The sequence below is a fragment of the Ursus americanus genome, chromosome 10 (assembly GCF_024610735.1).
Source record: "Ursus americanus isolate L20-20 chromosome 10, mUrsAme1.1.p, whole genome shotgun sequence".
Lineage (NCBI taxonomy): Eukaryota > Metazoa > Chordata > Mammalia > Carnivora > Ursidae > Ursus > Ursus americanus.
Window position 1 is genome coordinate 69,086,207 of NC_142136.1, and position 6,450 is coordinate 69,092,656.

At 50.6% G+C, this 6,450-nt stretch overlaps 1 long non-coding RNA gene across 1 annotated transcript; it reads left to right on the forward strand.

Annotated features, from left to right (window-relative positions):
* The first annotated feature begins 1,325 nt into the window (after positions 1 to 1,325).
* On the forward strand, positions 1,326 to 3,796 carry LOC123791770 (uncharacterized). The gene is made up of 3 exons (XR_006779496.2): positions 1,326 to 1,446; positions 2,270 to 2,428; positions 2,573 to 3,796. It is a non-coding gene; the product is annotated as an uncharacterized LOC123791770 (long non-coding RNA).
* Positions 3,797 to 6,450: the final 2,654 nt, after the last annotated feature.

The following is a 6,450-nucleotide window of genomic DNA, read 5'->3' on the forward strand; positions in this document are numbered from 1 at the left end:
GGGGCACTCCCCTTGGTTGTGTCCTGGGACTGGAGGGGAAGCCCCGTCTATGGCAGCTCGTGTAAGCAAGAGTGTCTCCCCCAGTTCTGCCTCCGAGGGCAGCCCCCATCTGCTCTTGCTGCCCCGCTCTCCCCAGGACCAGCGGCCTCTGGGCTCCTCTCCTGCCTCTCTGTGGCCCCTCGTCCAGATGACAGTCAGAGTGGCCTCCTAACAACTCCAATCAGACCCCACTGCCCCCAGTTTCAAGCCTGTTCCTCCCTGGGGGTTCTTGGCTGGTCCTTTGGCTGGAAAGGACCTGTTCCCAAATGGCGAATAGCTGATCCTTCCTGAGTCCCATTCTGAATAGTAAATTCAGATTCAGCTCCAAATCTTTTCCCCAGAAAGGCGAGCACTACACCCCCCAACCCAAGGTCCCCCCCACTCCCACCCCAGTGCTGTCATGTCACCCTGATCTCATGGCGTTTCGTACTGACTGGGTCTGTCTGGTACAGGGTGCTGCAGCGACCCCGCGCCTCCCCACTTCGGACTGGAAGGAGCGGCTGGGAGCTGCCTCTGCCATGTCAGGAGCATGGTCCCTGGGTCCCTGGGAGGCCATGTGATCCTGGTTACCACGCCACCAAGGCCTGGTCGCTGGTCACCAGCCTAGATACAGCGGGACTGTTTTGGTCATTAGCTGCGGCTTTTTCAAGATACAGAGAAACCACAATTGAGTCTGCTGCTCTTTACAGAAGCTATATTTAGATTTCTGGCTTCATAACAAGCCTGGTATTTCCTATTTTCTCCTACTCTTCCAGTTTTTTTTTTTTTAAAGAGGACAAGTCAACCTAAAACATTGAATTAATACCCCACCCGGGTTGGGGTAAGACCAGCCCAGGATCTGGGGCCAAAAAAGGCCTAGGTATCATCACATCGCTTATATTCAGGTGACCCAAGGAACTGAATTCACCTCTTTGCTTACAACAGCCCCAGTTCTGGGACGCCTGGGTGGCTCTGTCGGTTAAGGGTCTGCCTTCAGCTCAGGTCATGATCCCCGGGTCCTGGGATGGAGCCCTGAGTTAGGCTCCCTGCTCAGTGGGGAGCCTACTGTTCCCCCTGCTTGTGCTCGCACTCTCTCTCCAACAAATAAAATCTTTAAAAAAAAAAAAAAAAAAGAAAGAAAGAAAGAAAGAAAAAGCAACACAGCAGTCCCAGTTCTCCAGGCACACCTTCCGGGCACAGCTCCCTGACCCCGGGATGGGGAGAGCACCCCTGGGGGCTGCAGGACTCCAGAGGCGCCCTCGGTGGGCGGGGCATGTTTGTTTCAGGCACCGGCTCTTCGGCTTTTCGGCTTTTCGGCTTTTCGGTTCGGCAGCTCGGCGGCCACAGGGTAAAAGAGAAAGGCAGCCAGTCGGGGCTGAGGCTCAAAGCGAAGAAAGCCTTTGCTGCTCTGCAGCTGGACCTTCACAGGTAGGAGGTGCAGACGGTCCCCATTCGGCGGCACGTGAGTCTGACTTGCTGCCTCAGAGGGAAGATGAGAGCCAGTTACGTCTCTGCAGTGTGGGCCCGGGGAACCATCAGGCCGTGCGCCTTAACCAGGAACTGTGCATAGAGTGATGAAATGAAAAGAGGTGACACACTCGGCTCAGGCAGCCGACAGAGGCAGGGACCCTTGGGGACGCCAGGGACACGTAGGAGAGTGCACACACAAGCCTACCGGCAAAACTGCCTGTGCCAGGCTGTGGTCTGGCCTAGCGACAGCCACGCGGAGCAAGCCCACCTGCTTCAGGGGGCCAAAGAAGGGGAGTGGAATTAGGGCAGCCACCCTCCCAGTGGGAAAGGAAGCGAGGGCACAGGGGAAGAGAAGAAAGGGTCACCCAAAAGCCCCACACATTGACCCTATTGAAAAACGGGTTCTGGTGGCAGCGAGGACATTGGGGTGGAGGGAAAAGCAGAAATCTGGGGGAAGGGGTGGGTGGAGAGACTGTTGGGGGGTCCTGGGAGGAAGACCGCCAGGGTCTTACCCAACGCATGGCTCACCCTAGGAGCGGCTGGATACACTTGTGGTCGAAATGCCTCTGACGCCCCTGTTCGACCGGCCTCCGGCCTCCCCTTGCTCCGGGCGTGGACTTCTGCCCCACCAAACACGGAATGCAAGAGCAGGGATGAGTTTCATTCATCTGTACCCAACGCACATCCAAACGTTGGTGGGCGCTCAGCAAGAGCTGAATAATGAATGAGTACGTGACAAGGGCTTTGTTTCTTCACCAGCCCTTTCTTGTCCTTTCAACAGAGGCAGAGGCTAAGAGGACACTCATTTACAATTCGTGGTGGGCAGATCTCTGCTTAGGCAATTTCCCTTTAAACCTGCCTTCTCTGGGAGAACCTCAGCTCCAGGTGCGAGGCTTTCTGCTTTAAACAAGGAGGAGCCGCCCTCTGCTGGTCACATGAGGTAATGCCATACCCGGGCCGCGAGAACCCAAAACCCGCCCCTGCCAAGGGAGAAGCTGGCCTGGTAGATGGTGTGCAAGACTCTAGGTTTTAAAAGCTCTGATTTTCCTCTCCCCTTTTCTCTTTTATTCATCTTCTTTCCTAGTGCCTTACTTCTCCAGTCCTGCCAATGCCAATTACTGACGCTGTGAATGCCAGTTGAAAGTTAAAATGTGTTGGATATATAATTTCATCTCAGAAGATAAGAAAAAGGTTAACCGTTACAGGTGAGGAAATAGAAAATTATCATCAAACTCTCAAAACTCAAATCACCAGAGTTATAGATTTTTTAGAACTGATCATTTATTTTCATGTAACAGAGGAACAGTGATTTCTTCTCCAACATACAAGTCGACATGTTTATTAATAACTGATATTTGACAGGAAGGTGTGTGCATTCCCGTTTGTAGATATGTTTGGTTAAATTTTAATTTTCTGATAAAAGTCTGCTTTTCCAGTTTGGGTCCAAGCGTTGGCACAGCCCTGAGGGCTTCAAGGCCATGGAGAACATCAAATCACTTCTCATGCCCGGTTTCAGAATTCAGATCAAGGTTTTTAACATCTGGCTTTTATCCTGATTGTGTTAAATAATTTACATTGTAAATGGCACCCAGAAGGTGTGCCATGTTGACCCGAAGAAAGCGTCAGCTCGACTCTGCAAGTCGCGTCTGCAAACAGAGCAATCTGACCCTGGGGGTGAGTCCCGGCCGTCCTGGGAGAGGATTTCCTTCATGTGAGCACGCCAGCTCAGACATCCTCAGGGCGTTATGGTGGAAAGAGTGTGGGCTTTGGAGTCCCACGGTCCTCGGTCAGAGTCTTGGCTTTGCCCATTCCCAGCTGGGACTATCATCTCTCTGAACACGTTCCACTTCCATAAAATCCAGGTGCTGGGAATCCAATGTAGTATTTGAAGAGGCAACGGTCGCCCCAGTAAATGGTAAGCAACCTTGATCAATAACGTCTGACCGCTATCAGTTGTGTGTGTCAGAGATGCCTACGCACAAGGGGATTGGGTTTCTGTTGGCCGAAAAATCTAGAATGGTTTCCCAATTGTTATACGTCATCAGGGCCCTTAGAGAGATGCTCCTTTTCTGGAGTGACACCTTTATCTCACACTGCTACAAGGTAGTCTGTGACCATCTCAGGGGGATTGGAGCCTTCCACGAGGCCTGCGTTTTCCAACCTTGCCCACATAAGTTGGGTTGGCCACTCCTCCCAAGTCAGTGCTCTCCAAACTCTTCTGAGTATGATTCCCTGTCATTAAAAATTTCTGAGCACATATCCCCTAACATGCATAGGTTTATTTGACATTGTGTGTGTGCACCCATAAATATTCTGTGGTCGATCTACATTATCAAATATGTGTATATTAAATAAGAGCTCAAGTTCTTACTCTTGAAATAATTATAAATAAAATTTTTGCTTCATCTTCCCACATTTCCATAGATTTTCTTGGGAGCCTGCTTTAGACATTGCATCTCTTCCGGAAGAGAAGGGTCAAATTACCCTGACTCCTGGACACCATTATGCATAGTATCTTACTGTCACCACCATCACCACTGTCACCACCATCCCACATGTCAGTGGCAGCCACATTTCCATCAGTCCCCAGGTATCCCTGTCTTGATGACATGGATGGGGCTGTCATGCATTCGTTTCCTCCGCTCAATCATTAATTCTCCCAACATGTATAGGGAATGATCTGTTGAAGACCCACCATGTTAGGCTCTGGGCTAAAGGGAGGGGGAAGAGCATGCAGACAGCCTCGCTGGCTTTCTGGTCCTGACAGCTTCTGCAGCAGTTATCGCGAGACCTAGCCGCTATGGTGCATAGGAAGCTCTCAGGTGGAGGCTAGCAGCACGTGGCAAGGACTCTAAATGTTATCACCACACCTGCGTGCCGTACCTATGTCTCTCTATGGAACTCAATACGGACTACACTACCTACCTGCACCAGTGATGCTTAAGTTGTCTCCCCATGGACTAGTTGGGGGTAAGCTGCTATGACCAGGCTACCTTATAACATTCAAGAACAGGTGATTGCAGCAGTGATGAGTAAAATTTTGATATCAATATATAATAACTCTTACCAATTCTTTGGAAGAATTATATTCCTTTCTAGATTTGACTCAGAGGTTTCAGAGTTTTAAGCAATTAAAAATGGCTGCATGGTGTAGAAGTCCAAGAGATGTAGAGTTGGTAATCAAACATTGGTGGAGGGATCAAACAGGCCATGAGAAAAAAATGACAACTTTGTGAAGACAGACCAATAGCATGGAGAAAAACGGAGAGTAACTCGAAAGAAGAAAAACGACAACTGCAGGATTGATGGGGATCATCAACGAGTGGTATGGACTTAGACCCTCCCAAATGTAGACCACAAGCGGCAGCCAAGCGAGACACGGGAGCCCTACACCTGTTGGGGGGATACAGCGGCGCTTTATGGATAATCATGAGGATGTTCTAAGCCATGGGCCATACCATTATTAGGATAACTGCTGCCTTGAGAAGTTCGAGGTCTCACAGGGAAGAGGTATGCAAAGGCTTATTAAGAGGCCAGTACGTTCATTGGTAGAATGGAGAAATGTTTGAATAACTGACTATGTGAGCATAAGAAGAAGTACTACTTGGGGACCAGGGAATGTTTTGGAGAGGAGGGTTATTTGCGCTGCGTCTTGAAGAATAAGTAGGCGTTCATGAGGCAAAGAAGGGGAACAGTGTGTGCTAAAACTTAGATCTTGGAAGAACTTGGCAGGTCTTGGGGAGCGAAGGGTTTGATGTGAAAGGAGAGAAGGGTGGGTGTGTGAGTCAGAGAGAGAAAGAAGCTAGTAAAGCGGGTTGTAGAAAGGCCGTGTGTGCTGTGCTAAGGCATTCAGACTCTGCTCTGTTGGCCATAGAGAACACTGCTGAAGATTTTAAGCAGGCCAACAGCAGGACTGTTGAGAGCGCTGGCTGACTTCCACATCCGGTCTTGCCCCTGGGTGGGCAGGTCCCGCAGCTGCCCTGGAGGGATTGGCATCACTCTGGGCCCTCATGGCCAGTCACCCATGTTCAAGAAGTGGCTTTCACGTGCAGTGGGATTTCGGCAGGGGGCGGCCTCACTCTAAGTCCTAGCACTTCCGCAGTTTGCTTGGAGGAAGCTTCTGGATGTATTCGTGCTGAAGGCCCTTAAACTACCTAAAGGTTCTAGATGCGATTTTTGTACTCAATGGGATCTCTTGTCCCTTGTGATCAACCACTGGCCACTGGGTCCCTGGGGTGGGTGGAGGGTCGAGAAAGGGAACGCATCAGGCCTGCCATCTGACTTGGGGTTTCGCTCCATAAACCGAGTCCCAGCCTGACGCAGCATCTGACCCTCAGGCCGGGAAGGAGAGATGACCCCACACTCCCGAGCTGGGGGCTTGCAAGCTGGGTGTTCTCAGGGGGTGGCAGGAGGAGAGGCGCCCTCCCTTGGCTTCAGGGAGGGTCTGCACAGGAAGGAGCCAAACGGGGGAGTGGTTTGGAGTCTCAATTTAGAGAATCTAGGTTTGCATCCTGTCTCAGCCATTTACTAATGATATGACCTTTTCTAATGATTCCACCTCCCTGTGCCTCCAATTCCTCTCAGTAAAACAGAATGACAATAGCTTCCTTAAAGGTCCTCGGGAAGATTCATCGCAATTTAATGAGATAACACACCTAAGACGCTTAGCATAGAGACTGACACCCCGTAATTAAAAAATTGACAATTAAAAACTGACACCGCCTGACTTCAGATACGGTCTGCTGAATGAGGACCGTCCTCCTCCCCGTAGTTCTGTGTCCTTCCACCTGGCTTTGCTTCTCCACTGCCTGACAGCTGGCTCTGACCCCTGCGTAAACTCTGGCTACTCAGCCCCGCCGCCCAGAAAAGATCAGCAAACCTTCCTAGGGTTCTGATCTGGCTCTGAAAGCATGAACTGTCAAGACCTTGACAAGGAGTTCTTGAGCTCAAGTGCTGCACAGA